We start from the raw sequence: 17,910 nt of genomic DNA, 5'->3' as shown, positions 1-17,910 counted from the left end.
TATATATATATATATATATATATAGAAACCCATTATTATTATCATTAAAGATTATTGTTATTATTATTATTGTTATTATTATTTTTTTCTCAAAATTTTATTATTGTTTCTATAATAGATTTTTTTTTTATTTTTCCCATTTTTATATTTCTCATTTATGTTATTATCTAAATCTTCAATATTATCATTTTGTCACTATTTTTCATTTGAGGGGCACGTGCCCAGGTGCCCCGCCCCCCCTTCCCGGATCCACTAGTGCATCAGTCGTGCATGAAAAATTTCTTAGGATATAATGATCGTTGTTTATAAATTACAGAGAGAATAGTAAAAATTAAGCTTAGTAACTTTTAAAAAACTGAGAAATTAAGATGATTGTTTGCTTTAATAGATTTTACACAAATAATCTCGTCCATATGGCTACGCAAATCCCGCGAACAGTCAAATTTTAATTTCCTCGCCAACTTCTCTTCCAAAACATCTGCAGAGCCACCCCGTAAATGGGGTAATGCCGTCTGTGTACCTCAGCGGTGCACTGTAGGCATAACTTAAGGCTCTTTGCAGTGTCCCCTCGGCCCCTAGCTGCAACCTCTTTCGTTCTTTTTACTGTGCCTCTGTTCATATTCTCTTTTTTCCATCTTACTCTCCACCCCTCCCAACACTTGTCTCAAATTGCAACTGCGAGGTTTTCCTCCTGTTACACCTGTCAAACCTTTTTACTCTCAATTTCCCTCTCATCGCTGAATGACCTCATAGGTCCAAGTGCTTGGTCTTTGGCCTAGACTTTATATTCCATTCCATTCATGCTCCAGTTATTCTGTGATGAGCTTCGTCTCGCATCCACATGTTATACGCCGTATAATGCCTTATATCACTACGAATCAACCACGTTTGCTCGTCAACCATCCATGCTAACATTTTTATATTTTTTGTCTTCCATTTACCATCATAAACTTGCTTTAGCTCAGATTCCTCCCTTCATCTTTATTGTGTTACTGACACAAGAACTCGTTCATTTCTCTTTGCAGTTTCTTTTCACCATTCCCGATGAAAACTGTATCATCTATCGATATCAGCCAACGCCATATATATATATATATATATATATATATATATATATATATATATATATATATATATATATATATATGTATATATATATATATATATATATATATATATATATATATATATATTTACTACTACTCGTGTTAGGCTTCAATAAAACGGTACGGTTTAGATACTCGATTCTTTAACTTCCAATGTACAGTTAAAGAATCTGGAATCTAAACCATCCCATTTTATTGAAACCTAACACGAGTTGTAGAAATATATATATGTATATATATATACACACACACATATATATACAGTGAAGTTGTGTCTATTTTTGATATATATATATATATATATATATATATATATATATATATATATATATATATATACAGTTTTTATTATAGAAACATGTTTCAATACAATAAAACTATGTATATACATATATATATATATATATATATATATATATATATATATATATATATATATATATACACATATATATTGTATGTGTATATATGGTTATTATATAATGTTGTCGTGTTTGGATGTTTATGTTCCTACCTGTCTATCTGCCATTACGTAAACAGCCAAACATACCTGATTGTGGCATTGTAGCACAGACTTATAAATGAATATTTATTACAGCAACAGCCTTAATTATCCCCGTCGCTGTTTCCGGGTTGAGTTTACGTAATGGATGTTGTGTCTCAGGCGTTAGTCAATATCAAGGTTTTCACACACGGCGTTTTGTTATGCAATGTTGTTTTGCCGTCTGACGTAACGAACGGATTCTAAATAACAAATGAGGTATAGCTATTAATAAGAGAGCTCACTGTATAACGAATGAACGGACTAGACAAAAAGGCGCATTCTGAAGACCACACATAACTAAGATTAAACGTTCAATGTAATGTTACGAGATGCGTTCATTTCCGATGATCATGAAAAATTATGTGTAGATAATAATTATGCGAAAATTTCCTGTTGTTCTCTGGAATAAAATTACATTAAAAATGTAACTCTTTCTCCAGAATTTATCTTATTCTTAATCTTCTTGAAATAGAAAGAGTTTTGATATAGATTTATAAATATTAGTCATTGTAAATTCCAATATAAAATATGCCTCGTAAATAAGCATAAATTTCAGTGACACAACCAAGGTTAGGAATCTAGTGCAAGTATTGCGCTTCAATTTTAAAGACATTTATTATTATTATTATTATTATTATTATTATTATTATTATTATTATTATTAGTAGTAGTAGTAGTAGTAGTAGTAGTAGTAGTAGTAGTACCACTTATTGTTATTATTATTAAGCAAGGTTCACCGCAGAAAATGGTCTGTACCTCTCGGTAAAGCGACGCAGTGAAAACCCATCCGATAAAAATCTGGCGGTTTCGTCCCCAAAAGATCCCGTTACGTCCCATCGTTCCAAATCTCGGTTACAGAATCCTGTACAACATCCGAGACGCGAAAACGAATCCCTGGTGAACTTATCGTAGCACGTTACTGTAACTCTGTACAACCTTACCCTGAACAACAGCACCCATACGCAGCAAATGTGCCTCTGTGTCGAACTTCTCCAGAGTTCCAGAGGTCCTTTAATCCTCCTCACACCGTTGGACCGTGGAACAGCCTCCCTACTGAGAATGTCGTGCAGTTGGAACTTCGGGAGTTCAAGAGAAGATGCAAGGCATTACTACCCTAATACTATTCTCCTTGCATTTTAATATAGTTTTTATCTGTTTATTAATTTATTGATTTATGTTTTTCTTTTTTAATAATTGCGATCTCTTCTTTATGTATTTCCCTTTACCTTCTCTTACTTCTTCCGAATGAATACCATATTCTTCGGAAGTTTGAATTTCAAGTCAACGGCCCCTTTGGTGGGCTTGTTCCATATGAATAAGGTTCATCTTCTGAATAATGATAATAGTAATCATTCCAGAATGATACCTTTGGCAATTTTTAAAACGTAGATACCAGAGGGATGGGCAACTTGATTCCCTTACCTAACCAAGGACTGAAGTAAGGGGAAACCTCAGGCGGGAAAAGAAGTCCAGAGCTTGGCGTATAACCTGTTGGTTGATTGGTTTAGAGCAGTGGTTCTCAAATATGTTGGTATCGTTGCCCCTGGCAGTGGTGTGATAGATCACCTTTACCCCTACCCCATTCCTCCTAGCGATGTGAAGTTATAATATAAAGGAAACAAAAATATTGCAATGCTTAATTTCTAATGCATTTTATATGTAAGAAATTAATTTTACTGTTACTCAAGTCTTGAGAAATAAAGAATTTAGATTTTACACAGTACTCCTTTGACAAAAATTTAAAATTAAACCATTAATTGGAGTTGCCTCGTTACGCCCCCCCCCCGAAACGGCTTCATAACCCCCGCGGGGGTAATTACCCCCAGTTTGAGAACCACTGGGTTAGGGAGGCACCGAAGGCGGGAAAGAATTCCAGAACTAGGTATTTCCTATTGGTAAACTGGTTTAGAGTAAGATGGCTCTAATTAATAGGTATAAGAAGCATGAAGTGGACCTCTGGTCACGGACGTTTCAGCAGAAAACGGCATTTGCGGACTAGTTACGTTATATCAGACCATTTCCAATCATAAAATAGTTGAAAGAAATGTTCTTTTAGGCATTTTATTCACTGCGACTTTATATAATGTGATTAACATTCGGGATATCTAGCAAGAACCAGTGGTTATTTCAGGAAGAACATTATAAATAGATTTTCTTTTTCATAATTTACTTCCTTTTATTCACAGTAGCGTTTCCTTGTCATCGTTAGTGCAAAAATATTTCACAATTGAGTGACTTAAGAAGAAACAAATTCCGAAGGTGTCGATTTTCATTTACGTTCTTGTTACAACGTACAGTATATACAGTACTTACTATTATTAAAATGATTACCGTTACCGCCATCATAAAGACTATATAATAATGATTAGTGTGATTATATTCAATAACGCTATGGTAATTCAGAACGAAAATATCGTAAACAAGGAGCACCTCATACATTTCCATATCGCGTTATTAACCCTTGAAAAACCAACCAAAACATTCTCGAGGAAATTCACTCATTCCTTGGCTTCTCGATCTTCATTGCAAGTTCATCTGGTGAGGTTGCTAGGCCCACACCTACTCTCCGCTGATGTGTCGACGGCTTTTGAGCATTCGCGATCACCCATGGTTGAGGAACTCACCGTTCGGAAGACCAACATTATAGCATACATACATACAATATTAATGTATATTTTGAGGAAATGAAGTGAATCAGTATAGTTCTATGCAGATCAGGATGATGGCATGGTTCGTGATTTGTAAAACACAGAGCCGGAACCCAAGTCCGTCGCTTGTTAATAATGACCAGTCAAGGGTGACATTTGAAATTCAAATGAATGTTTTGTCTATCCGTCGTGGCCGCGTGTGTACGGATGAACAACGTTGATGAACACTGTTGTGGCGTACAATAGCTCTCTCTCTCTCTCTCTCTCTCTCTCTCTCTCTCTCTCTCTCTCTCTCTCTCTGAATGTGGGTAGTGCTGTCAGTGCACCTCACGCGGTGCACTGTAGGCATTACTTAAGGTTCTTTGCAACCCTTTTCATTCCTTTTACTGTACCTCCGTTCATGCCCTCTTTCTTCCATCTTACTTTCCGCCCTAACAGTTGTTTCATAGTGCAACTGCGAGGTTTTCCTCCTGTTACGCCTTTCAAACCTTTTTACAGTCAGTTTCCGTTTCAGCGCTGAATGTCCACTTAGGTCCCAGCGGTTGGCCTTTAGCCTCAATTCTATATACTATTCTGTTCTATTCCCTCTCTCTCTCTCTCTATCTCTCTCTCTTTCTCTCTCTCTCTCTCTCTCTCTGGTGATGCCTCATAGCAAATGCTTCTTTTATAAAAGATTGTTCTCACAGAATCATTAATTTTTGGTTTCCATGACAACGCTAACCTTGGCGCCATGTTGAAATCCCCAGTTAATAAAACAAACAGACAGACGATGTTGAATTCATTAATAATCACTGCCCAAACCGAGATGACGCGGCTAAGCAAGAACTAGTAGTAGTGTTGGGTAACTAAGGCTAACATTACTTCTCATGTTTATAAAAACTTCCGTAAAAGGGAGCTTTACATAAATCCCAAATGAGGTGCTTTAATATCGGGGTGACTCGAGACCTCGTTATTACGACAGCAGAGGAAATCTTAACAGTCTCTCTCTCTCTCTCTCTCTCTCTCTCTCTCTCTCTCTCTCTCTCTCTCTCTCGTTGGTCTGTGTATACTTCAGACATGCGTCGCGAAGTCTCTCTGTCTGTCTGTCTCTCTCTCTCTCTCTCTCTCTCTCTTTGGTCTGTGTTTATTTCAGACATGCGTTTCGAAGTCTCTCTCTCTCTCTCTCTCTCTCTCTCTCTCTCTCTCTCTCTCTCTCTCTCTCGTTGGTCTGTGTTTCAGACATGCGTTTCGAACTCTCTCTCTCTCTCTCTCTCGTTGGTCTGTGTTTATTTCAGACATGCGTCGCGAAGTCTCTCTCTCTCTCTCGTTGGTCTGTGTTTCAGACATGCGTTTCGAACTCTCTCTCTCTCTCTCTCTCGTTGGTCTGTGTTTATTTCAGACATGCGTCGCGAAGTCTCTCTCTCTCTCTCGTTGGTCTGTGTTTCAGACATGCGTTTCGAATAATAGTATGGATGCAGAGAAACTCATAGATTCTACATATGAGGCAATACAGCAACATACTTATGAAGAAATAAATTATGACATGATAAATCAAAATAAAATCCCAAAGAGGTTGTACCCGGATCTCTATACTGATGGGAAAGAACAAGAAAAAAAAAAGAAAAGAAAGACACAGTATGCACCCTTTTGAAAAGAGGGAATTGCAGGTTTGGTGAAAGATGTTATTACAAACATCCCAAGATATGTCACAATTATGAGATATATGGCAAATGTGCATATCTAGATGGCTATGAAGAGGAATGCAGCGATCTACATCCAAAAATATGTAGAAAATGGAGAGAAGGAAATGGATGTAGGTTTAATAAGAAATGTAGGTACATGCATCCTGTAGCCATGAAAAACCAAAATCAAAATCAAATACATATAAAAAATCAAGGTAAAAATGAAACAAATAAAGAAAAGAACAAAGATCATGTGATGAAGGCAAAAAACAAGCCAACAACACATTATGAAATGTCAGCACCACGATATGAGCCATCAGCACCTAGATATAGCACAAGGAACAAGCAATGTATCTATGATGCTAAGGGATGGTGCAGATATGGAGATAAGTGCAGGATTATGCACAAAGTGAATAAATATTAAGCTGGAAGAACAAGTATAATGGAAAAATTGGATTTTTTAATGTACGAATTTCTGGAAATGAAAAAAAGATCAACATATCAGAACAGGAAAGAGACATGGGAAAATCCTTATTATTACCCATATTAGATTATGGAGATAATACGCAAACCATCATAGTGATGAACGCGCAGGGTTTAGTTTCGAGTAACTCAAAAGAAAGATAGAGTTCTTAGAAGAACTAACCCAAAATGAAAAAATAGAAATATTGAATATAAGTGAAACCTGGTATTCCCAAGAGACTGGTAATGATGACCAGATAAAGGGTTTCCAAACTTATAGATCAAATAGAAAAATAGAAATCAAGGGGGAACAGCGATATATGGGAGAGATGCCAATCAAGGAAAAATCTGTGAGAAATATAGTAACACAGAATGTGAATTAATAGCGGTAGAATTTGAATATGAAAAATTAGTGAACATTGTAATATATAGACCCCTAATACTAAAGAGTTTGACATAATAATTGAAAAATTGGATGAAATATGTAGAAATCACAAGGACTGGACTATACTCCTAACCGGAGACTTTAACTTTCCTTTTGTTGAATGGAAAGAACGAATAGGAGACTGTGGTTGTATTTATACATATAAAAAGAGAGCAATAGTAGTGCAGAAGATAAGAGGCAATTTGAAAAGCTATTAGATATGCTACTAGAACATAACATTCAGCAAATAAATCACCTACCAACAAGAAAGGATAATATTTTAGATCTAGTATTTGTGAACGAGGTGAACTATGTTAAAGAAATAATAGTATATAACACGAGTATTTCGGACCATAATGTCATAGAACTAACAGTCCGTTCCAGAACATATGAAAACAGAGAAAAGCAAGAAACGAAAAAAATGGGAAGGATATGGAAAATACAATTTCTATAGTAAGAATATAAATTGGTCAAAAATAAATGAAGAATTAAACAAAGAATGGGAAAATATATTTGTAAGTGATGATATACAGGTAAATACCGATATATTATATAAAATATTAGAGGAAATAGTGGAAAAATATATACCGAAGAAAAAAAGTAATCATCAGTCACGAATTCCAAGAGACAGAAGGATCTTGTTCCAGAAAATTAGAAAGTGGAAAAAGCTCTTGCAAAAGAAAAGAATGCATGGAAAGTGATGGAACTAAAAAGTAAGATAGAAAATGCAGAACAAAAGATTATACAATCAAAAGAAAATGAAAAAGGGAACCTAGAAGAAATGACACTACAAAATATCAAGCAAAACCTAAAATTTTTTATTCATATGCAAAAAGATGAATAAAATAAGAGTAGAAATAGGCCCTCTAAGAATTGAAGGCGATTAACGAATGAAAAAAGGAAATATGTAACATATTAGCAGAAAGATATAAGAGTGAATTTACACCTAGAATTGAAAATGAAGATAATGATACAGAAATAAGAGATGAAAATACTGAATACTTATCAGATATAGATATTACAGAAGCCGATATTGTGCAGGCTATTAATGAAATTAAAAATGGATCAGCAGCAGGACCAGATGGAGTACCTGTCATATTGTTAAAGAAAGTGGTTCATTCAATCGCAAAGCCGCTAGCAATATTATTAAGACAAAGTATAGATACAGGCAAGATTTATGACGAGCATAAATTAGCATATATTACTCCTACTTTCAAAAGTGGTTCAAGACTAGAGGCAAGTAATTATAGGCCTGTGAGTCTGACATCTCATATTATGAAAGTATATGAAAGGGTAATAAAAAAAAATATAATGAAACATTTAATGAAAAATAGATTGTTCAATATAGGACAACATGGTTTTGTACCCGGAAAAAGTACACAAACCCAACTGTTAGTCCACCATGAAAGCATATATAAAAAATATGATAAATGAAAAGATACAGATGTGGTTTACCTAGACTTTGCAAAAGCTTTTGACAAGGTAGATCATAATATATTAGCGAAAAAAAATTAGAAAACATAACATTGTTGACAAAGTAGGAAGATGGATAAAAGAATTTTTGCAAAACAGAAAACAGATAGTGATTGCAAACGATGAGAAATCGGATGAAGCTACGGTAATATCCGGTGTACCACAGGGTACGGTGTTAGCTGCATTGCTGTTTGTGATTATGATTGCAGACATAGACAGTAATGTTAAGGACTCAGTAGTAAGAAGTTTCGCAGATGACACAAGAATAAGTAGAGAAATTGCTTGTGATGAAGATAGGAACTCGCTACAAAGAGACCTAAATAAAATATATAAATGGGCAGAGATAAATAGGATGGTATTTAACTCTGATAAATTTGAATCAATGAACTATGGTGATAAAGTAGGAATGCTATATGCATATAAAGGACCTAATAATGAGACAATCACAAACAAGGAAGCAGTTAAAGACCTTGGTGTGATGTTGAATAGGAATATGTTATGCAATGATCAAATAGCAATTCTATTGGCAAAGTGCAAAGCAAAAATGGGAATGTTGTTCCGGCACTTCAAAACAAGAAAAGCTGAACACATGATTATGCTTTATAAAACGTACGTACGTAGTCCACTTGAATATTGCAATATAATATGGTACCCACACTACCAAAAGGATATTGCACAAATAGAGAGTGTACAAAGGTCATTTACAGCTAGAATAGAAGAAGTTAAGGACCTTGACTACTGGGAAAGACTACAATTCTTAAATTTATATAGTCTTGAAAGGAGAAGAGAATGCTACATGGTAATTCAAGCATGGAAACAGATAGAAGGAATTACCGAAAACATCATGGAACTAAAATTATCAAAAAGAGCAAGCAGAGGTAGATTAATAGTGCCATTAATCCACCACGCACCAGCATCGATAATGCAGCGTCTATTCAATGCGCTACCAGCTCATCTGAGGAACATAACAGGAGTGAGCGTAGATGTGTTTAAGAATAAGCTCGACAAATATCTAAGATGCATCCCAGACCATCCAAGACTGGAAGATGCAAAATATACCGGAAGATGCGTTAGCAACTCTCTGGTAGACATCAAAGGCGCCTCACACTGAGGGACCTGGGGCAACCCGAACGAATTGTAAGGTCTGTAAGGTAAGGTCTCTCTCTCTCTCTCTCTCTCTCTCTCTCTCTCTCTCTCTCGTTGGTCTGTGTTTATTTCAGACATGCGTTTCGAACTCTCTCTCTCTCTCGTTGGTCTGTGTTTATTTCAGACATCCGTCGCGAAGTCTCTCTCTCGCTCTCTCTCTCTCTCTCTCTCTCTCTCTCTCTCTCTCTCTCTCTTGTTGGTCTGTGTTTATTTCAGACACGCGTGGCGAATTCTCTCTCTCTCTCTCTCTCTCTCTCTCTCTCTCTCTCTCTCTCTCTCTCTCGTTGGTCTGTGTTTATTTCAGACACGCGTCGCGAAGTCTCTCTCTCTCTCTCTCTCTCTCTCTCTCTCTCTCTCTCTCTCTCTCTCTCTCTCTCTCTCTCTCATGGGCTTATGTTGATATTAGACTCTCGTCGATCTCCCTTGACAGGTATCAACGTTTAACATTAATTATCACTAAAGCGAGGGACCCGAGGCTGAAAACAAGTAAAAAAGAAAAAAGCACTAAAGCGAAGGACCCGGGGCTGAAAACAGGTTTAAAAGAAAAAAAAAAACACAGATAGCAATTTTTTCCTTATGTCCTAAGAGCTATTGATTTGCTTTGTTACGTAGACTGGCTTCCTGAAGACATAGGTTACATAGACATACTAATCAGTCAATCTTCACTACGAATGAGACCCATAACAGTGTACTGGCAACCAGTTACATAATTCAATTAGTTTTCAGGATACGGTTCAATACATATCTTCTCTAGGTTTCTCTGTCTTGAGAGAGAGAGAGAGAGAGAGAGAGAGAGAGAGAGAGAGAGAGAGAGAGTTACTAGGAGTTACGAGGATTGGGATGTCTCAAAGACTTATTAGTCCATCCGAGGAGACATCATGTGTCGCTTATCTCTAGGAGCAGGTTTCACTGTTCTTTCACAGTGTTCTAATGATTTTGTCTAGCTTTCTTTTAAACTTTTCCACACTGTTGCTGTTGACAACTTCTGGTGGCAGTTTATTCCATGTGTCACATACTGTATCTTGTATGTAAAGAAGCTCCCACAATGAGATGTGTTGTATCGCTTCAGTTCTAGTTTCCATCCATTATTTCTTGTCTGGTTTTCGTTTAATATGAAGAGGTTACTGTCTGCTTTTGTTGTGCCTTTCACTATTTTGAATGTTTCTGTTAGTTGTCCTCGCAATCGTCGTGTTTCTAAGTCATACATGTTCAGGCTCTCTACTCGTCTTTGGTAACCAATTTGCCTGATGGATGGAATTAACTTTGTGGCTCTTGCTTGTACCCCTTCTAATCTATTTATGCCCTTTCTTAGTGTTGGTGACCAAAGCTGTACTGCATATTCAAGATGAGGTCTAACTATTGATGTGTAGAGCTGAAGCACCGTTTCCTTGTTTCTTTATGTATCCCACTAGTTTCTGTGCCTTCTTTTCAGCGTTTATGCACTGTTTTGTGGATTATAAGTCTTTAATAATAATGACTCCAAGGTGCTCTTCTTTTTCTACACTATTTATGTCATTCCTAAGCAGCATGCAGTTGGCATGAGGGTTGTTTGTTCCTATTTGTAACACTTTACACTTATCCAAGTTAAATGGCATTTGCCATCTTTTTGACCACTCTCTTATTTTCCTTAGATCATTTTTTAAACTTTCTACTGTATCTGGGTCTGCTGCATTTACACTTAGTTTGGTGTCATCTGCAAATTTGGTTATCCTGCTAGTTAAGCCTGCACCAATGTCATTAATGTAAATAAAAAACAAGAGCGGTCCAAGGACAGAACCCTGAGGAACTCTAGTTGTCACATCTGCCCATTCTGATTCTTCACCGTTTATTACGACTCTCGATTTTCTATTAGTTAGCCAGTCTTCGATCCAGTCTGCTATTTCTCCTACAATTCCTAAAGCCCTAACTTTTGTCATTAGTTTCTTGTGTGGAACTTTTGGATATCTAAGTGGAGTATCTATTGCTCTACTCTACTACTGTCGTATACACCAAGCATGTTATAAAAAAAAAAACTCCAAGGGGTTTGATAGGCAGGATCTGTTTTATCTGAAGCCGTGTTGACTGTTTAACAACAGGTTGTTTTTATCAATATGATCCACAAGTTGATCAGCAATTATGGACTCAAAAATCTTACAAGGGACTTACGTTAGACAGATCGGTCTATAATTTCCTGGCTCTTCTCTTGGACCTTTTTAGTAAACTGGGGGCACATTACCTAGTTTCCATCCTTTAGGTGCCTTTCGTTGTTCTGCAGTTTTCCTGTAGAGTTTATATAGGTGAGGGACTATCTCCTCTTTTAACTCTTTAATTTCTCTTGTATGAATCCCATCCAGGCCTGGAGATTTGAACTTGTTTAGTTTTTCTATTTTGTTTTTAACGCCTTCTTCTGTAAATATTATTTTGTCAAGCGGTTCTGCCCCTTCATATTCAATAGTTGGTTCAGGGATTGAGGTAGTGTCTTCAGTTGTGATAACGCTAGTAAAAAACTTATTCAGTAACTCTGCTTTTTCCAAGTCTGAGTTCACTATAGGTTTCCTCTATTGTCTCTTAAGGGACCTATGCTATTTTCACTGGTTTCCTACTGTTAACGTGCGCAAAGAATTCTTTTGGGTTTACCTTACAGACTGACGCAACTCTCTTATCCTCGTTTATCTTTGCATTTCTTACTAATCTGTCCACCATTTTACAGAGTTCTTTATGCCTGCTTGCTTCTTCTAGTGTTGGGTGGGGATTCGTTGATTTCTGCAATCTGTCTCTTTCTCTTATTTTTTAATTTATTTGTTGAACCACTTAGGCTGAGGGCTACCGTTTGTAAGTATTTGCTTTAATGGTATACATCTGGTGCATTTTTCTGTGTGTTCTTCTAGAAAGGCTTCCCAGTAGTTATCTATGTCTGTGTTCTTGTCGTACTCTAGATTTTTAACATACTCCTTTAGTTTTTTTAGGTCTCCTTGACGTTAGTCTAATTTCTTTAGTATCTTCTTTTCTTTTTTATGGTGAATATTGATATGAAATGTAATAATTTTAAGGTTGCTTTTGCCTATATTTGCACCTACTGAAAGGCCAGACACTAGGTTATCTTCTGTTATAGGACGATGTCTAGTATGTTGTTTACTCCAGCAGGTTTGTCAACCCATTGGCGGAGAAATTCATTTTTGACAAATTCTAAAAGTCTCTTTCCTTCTAAGTTTGATGTGGAGGTCATAGTGTCAGTGTGCTGCTGCATTGAAATCTTCCATTATTATGCAGAGTTTGTTGTTTGTTTCTTGTCCTATAAAAAAAAAGTAGTAATGCATACAGCTCCTCGTCGGACATTTGTGGTTGGTGGGGAGGTCTGTACACTAGTATTAGAGTTAGTTTCTTCCATAAAGTGCTTATATTGATGCCAGTTACTTCTTGAGTGGTTGTAATTTTACACTCTATTGGAGTGAGCTCATCCTTAATATATAACATAACTCCTCCACCTTTTTTATTGGGTCTATCTTTTTTGAACAATTTATATCCTCCTATTTGGTACTATCCTACAAAGTCTCTTGTTGCCTCTTGTATCCATGTCTCTGTGATACCTATTATGTCTAATTCTTCACTTGCTATCAATGCTTTGAAGAGACCTACTTTGTTCTGAATAGACTGTGCATTAAAGTGCGTCACTCTGAGGGATTTTTCTATCTTCTCTTTTGTCCTCCGTGGCTTTTTTCGTTTCCCTATTTTCACTGTTTCCTGCAGTGCTATTACGAACCAAATTCTGGGAGCTTTCCGACTTCTTCCCTTGAATGTTCAGTTCACTGAGGTGTTTCAAGTTTTCGTTGACAAGGTTTCCTAGTAATTTTCCTCCTTCCAAATTCAAGTGAGTTCCATCTTTTTTATATAGTTTTTTAATGCCTACAAATCTGTCCCAAAAGTTTAAAATCCTAACACCTTTTTCTTGGAATATTCGTTCCAGTCTGTCGTTGATTCCAATTGCCTTAATGAGGGAGTAGTGGCTTACACTGCTTCTAAGCAGAAGTCCTGAAAGAATGCCGTTATCAGTTTTCTCACGGATGTTTCCTACAACATTCCTCAGGTCGGCTACAAGGCATTTTGTCCTGCCAGTTCTTCCATCTTTTAGAAATAAGTCGTTTCCTCCTCCTTGCACTATGATTGCACTTTTTCTACTTTTCACTTTGATTTTCTTCACTATATCGGTTATCGTCTTTGTTCCCGCACCTGGGTTAGAGAGAGAGAGAGAGAGAGAGAGAGAGAGAGAGAGAGAGAGAGAACTTAAACCACATATGAATTATGATAACTTCCGGCTAAAATAGTGGTGTCTGGAAACTGACCGCGACAGCATCCCGTTGTGATGTGAACTACCATTATTATTACCATCATTTTCGCTTAGTAATAAAATACCAACACATTAAAAAAAATCTTAATTCTTGCCTAGGTGCTTTAGCGGTTTCTTTAGCCTAGAAGATATTCGACATCGAAGGCTTTGTCAGGAATTATTGAGATCTTAGGCCTATCTATCTTCTTATCAAGCCCCTTATCTACTGGACCAGATGTAAGACAATGTTATCTTATCATCTCTGATTATCACTAATAATCCGGTGGTCATAGCGATTAGAGTCTGTAATTAAATTTGACGGCGTATGTCTTACTCACGTGTGGTCTATTAAAGCTCTTATTACTGTCGTTGTTAGTATTGGAAAAAAAAGGCTCCAAAGCTTTAATCTGGGCCCTGAGAATCTCCCACCTGTACAATCTTTCATTCAGACGTTTTTGTGTTAATTTACAAATACACAATTATGGACTCCATTTACACAATAGTATTGTCATTTAGAAAGGATAGGAGCTTTATTTACACAATAGTGTTGTCACTTAGAAAGGTACAGGAGCATTATTGACACAATAGTATTGTCACTCAGAAAGGTACAGGAGCATTATTTACACAATAGTATTGTCACTTAGAAAAGTAAAGGAGCATTATTTACACAATAGTATTGTCACTTAGAAAGGTAAAGGAGCATTATTTACACAATAGTATTGTCACTTAGAAAGGTAAAGGAGCATTATTTACACAATAGCATTGTTACTTAGAAAGGTAAAGGAGCATTATTTACACAATAGTATTGTCACTTAGAAAGGTAAAGGAGCATTATTTACACAATAGCATTGTTGCTTAGAAAGGTAAAGGAGCATTATGTACACAATAGCATTGTCACTTAGAAAGGTAAAGGAGCATTATTTACATAATAGTATTATTACTTAGAAAGGTCTAGGAGCATTATTTACACAATAGCATTGTCACTTAGAAAGGTTAAGGAGCATTATTTACACAATAGCATTGTTACTTAGAAAGGTATAGGAGCATTATTTACACAATAGTATTATTACTTAGAAAGGTATAGGAGCATTATTTACACAATGGTATTATTACTTAGAAAGTTAAAGGAGCATTATTTACACAATAGCATTGTTACTTAGAAAGGTAAAGGAGCATTATTTACACAATAGCATTATCACTTAGAAAGGTAAAGGAGCATTATTTACACAATAGCATTATCACTTAGAAAGGTAAAGGAGCATTAGATATTTACACAATAGTATTATTACTTAGAAAGGTAAAGGAGCATTATTTACACAATAGCATTGTCACTTAGAAAGGTAAAGGAGCATTATTTACACAACAGCATTGTCACTTAGAAAGGTATAGGAGCATTATTTACACAATAGCATTGTCACTTAGAAAGGTATAGGAGCATTATGTACACAATAGTATTATTACTTAGAAAGGTATAGGAGCATTATTTACACAATAGTATTATTACTTAGAAAGGTAAAGGAGCATTATTTACACAATAGCATTGTCACTTAGAAAGGTAAATGAGCATTATTTACACAATAGCATTGTCACTTAGAAAGGTATAGGAGCATTATGTACACAATAGTAATATTACTTAGAAAAGTAAAGGAGCATTATTTGCACAAAAGTATTGTCACTTAGAAAGGTAAAGGAGCATTATTTACACAATAGCATTGTCACTTAGAAAGGTAAAGGAGCATTATTTACACAATAGCATTGTCACTTAGAAGGTATATGCGCATTATGTACACAATAGTATTATTACTTAGAAAGGTAAAGGAGCATTAGTTACACAACAGTATTGTCACTTAGAAAGGTATAGGAGCATTATGTACACAATAGTATTATTACTTAGAAAGGTAAAGGAGCATTATTTACACAATAGTATTGTCACTTAGGAAGGTAAAGGAGCATTATTTATGCAATAGCATTGTCACTTAGAAAGGTAAAGGAGCATTATTTACACAATAGCATTGTCACTTAGAAAGGTATAGGAGCATTATGTACACAATAGTATTATTACTTAGAAAGGTAAAGGAGCATTATTTACACAATAGTATTGTCACTTAGAAAGGTAAAGGAGCATTATTTACACAATAGTATTGTCACTTAGAAAGGTAAAGGAGCATTATTTACACAATAGTATTGTCACTTAGAAAGGTAAAGGAGCATTATTAACACAATAGCATTGCCATTTAGAAAGGTACAGCAGCATTCAAATGAAAAAAATATTGAAAGTTCCTTATGGCAAGAAAGAGATAATATTGAATAAAATATTAAATTGATAACAATTAAAAGAAACGATCATTAAACAGATAAATATATAAACATAAACAGCTGTATAAGTCAGGCAAACTTGCGCAAAGGCTTAACTCTATCCGGTGCAAGTGTTCAGATCTTTTGCATACCACGATGCAAACCATAGATTCACTATTGATACATAATGAGTGGTAACCGAGTGTTAATATAATGACTTTGAAAGTTGCCCAAATGTCGTACTGCATGAACTTCCTTTGAAACTGACGGCGCTCGCGCTGGTTGACTCGGCACCAACAATCATAGTGCAATTACGAGGTTTTTCTCCTGTTATTCCTTTCAAAGCCTTTCTACTCTCAATTTCCCTTTCAGTACTGAATGACCTCTTTGGTCACAGTGCTTGGTCTTTGGCCTAAATTCTATATTCCATTCCACTAACGATCACAGTGGAAATGCTTGGGAAACGAATGTGTTATCGTCTGCCACAGCTCATCAGTCCACTCACGGGTGACACTGCGCATGTTTAGCTCAGACTATTTCTATGGGAACATTTCAGTGTTTATATATACAAGAATCTTCACACTTTATGAACAAGCTGATCTGTGTCAATAATATACCCTTACAAGCACAAGAAAGATGAGCTTGACAGTTTGTATCAGTCTACTCGTATCAAACACAAACGAAGGATGGAGCTTTCAAAATTGTTTTTATTTCTCCCTGGTATAGCCCACGCTACAGGTAGACCTTTGTCCACAAACTGTTCAGATAAAAAAAATTTCGTTATCATTCAAACTTTACTCCATGTAGATTTCATTACATCAACATAAGAATAACTTTATTATGATAGCAAACTGGAAAAACAACCTTGAAATATGCTAACCACTAGAACTCGGAGCATTGACAAATGAACAATAGACCTATACCAGATATTTAATTTTACTGTCCTTCTTTTAGGAACATTTTCATTTCAAAGTAGTCAAAAAACCTTTTTATTGTAACTATTATTCATTCTATCTAAGAGTCGTTTCAGTGCCTTACTTAAAAAAATCTAGGCTAGCCTTTTATGTCATATATATATATATATATATATATATATATATATATATATATATATATATATATATATATATATATATATATATATATATATACAGGACCTCAATAAGATTTCAAACTTTTGCTCGATAAGTTACTTGGCCAAACACTACTGAAATTGCCCAATTACTGGACTATTATAAAGATTTGTAAGTTCAATCAAAAGTTATGTAAATATACAGAGTATTCTGAACAGAAAACTGGAATACTACGGTCATGCATCGCCTTCCGTCCAATGTCGCAGTGGTTCATGCCTCATAGACAACAATATCCCATGCCATTTCGAATATTGCCTCTACTCACGTCATTTGTATGCGAGAAATGGTTAAAATACCCTTTACTCGCACTCGCACAGCCAGATGTCTTCTAGCTACCAACAGTGAGACAAATGGGCTACTGCAAGACCATCGTTTATTTTATTTGTTTGATCTGCGGATACTATCTGATTATACATCATACAAGCTCGTCTTTCGTGTGCTTGTATTTGTTTATTATCGGAAGTGAAGGTTCTTTGTAAATATAAGCATTCAGATATATTACTGAAGAAGTAGTTTGCATCTTCATCACAGTAAGCCTAAGATATCGGAAACATTGATTGTAGCCGAACACGAGATAGCTATGCGTATGCCACCTTTACCTAAAACCTGTGTTGGTGAGGTGACAAATGGAGTGGAATAAACTATAGCTATTTTACTCTCCAGTAGTTTCTGTTCGTGCTATAACTACATGGTGAATAAATACATACACACATGT

The 17,910-nt window shown here is 35.8% G+C and overlaps 1 long non-coding RNA gene across 1 annotated transcript in view; it reads left to right on the top strand.

The window, feature by feature from the left end:
- The window catches only part of LOC136841010 (uncharacterized), a 70,605-nt gene that overhangs the window by 23,139 nt on the left and 29,556 nt on the right, over positions 1-17,910 (top strand). The window lies entirely within an intron of this gene.

This window comes from Macrobrachium rosenbergii, chromosome 1, assembly GCF_040412425.1.
Source record: "Macrobrachium rosenbergii isolate ZJJX-2024 chromosome 1, ASM4041242v1, whole genome shotgun sequence".
Lineage (NCBI taxonomy): Eukaryota > Metazoa > Arthropoda > Malacostraca > Decapoda > Palaemonidae > Macrobrachium > Macrobrachium rosenbergii.
This window is presented reverse-complemented; position numbering and strand designations above follow the sequence as displayed.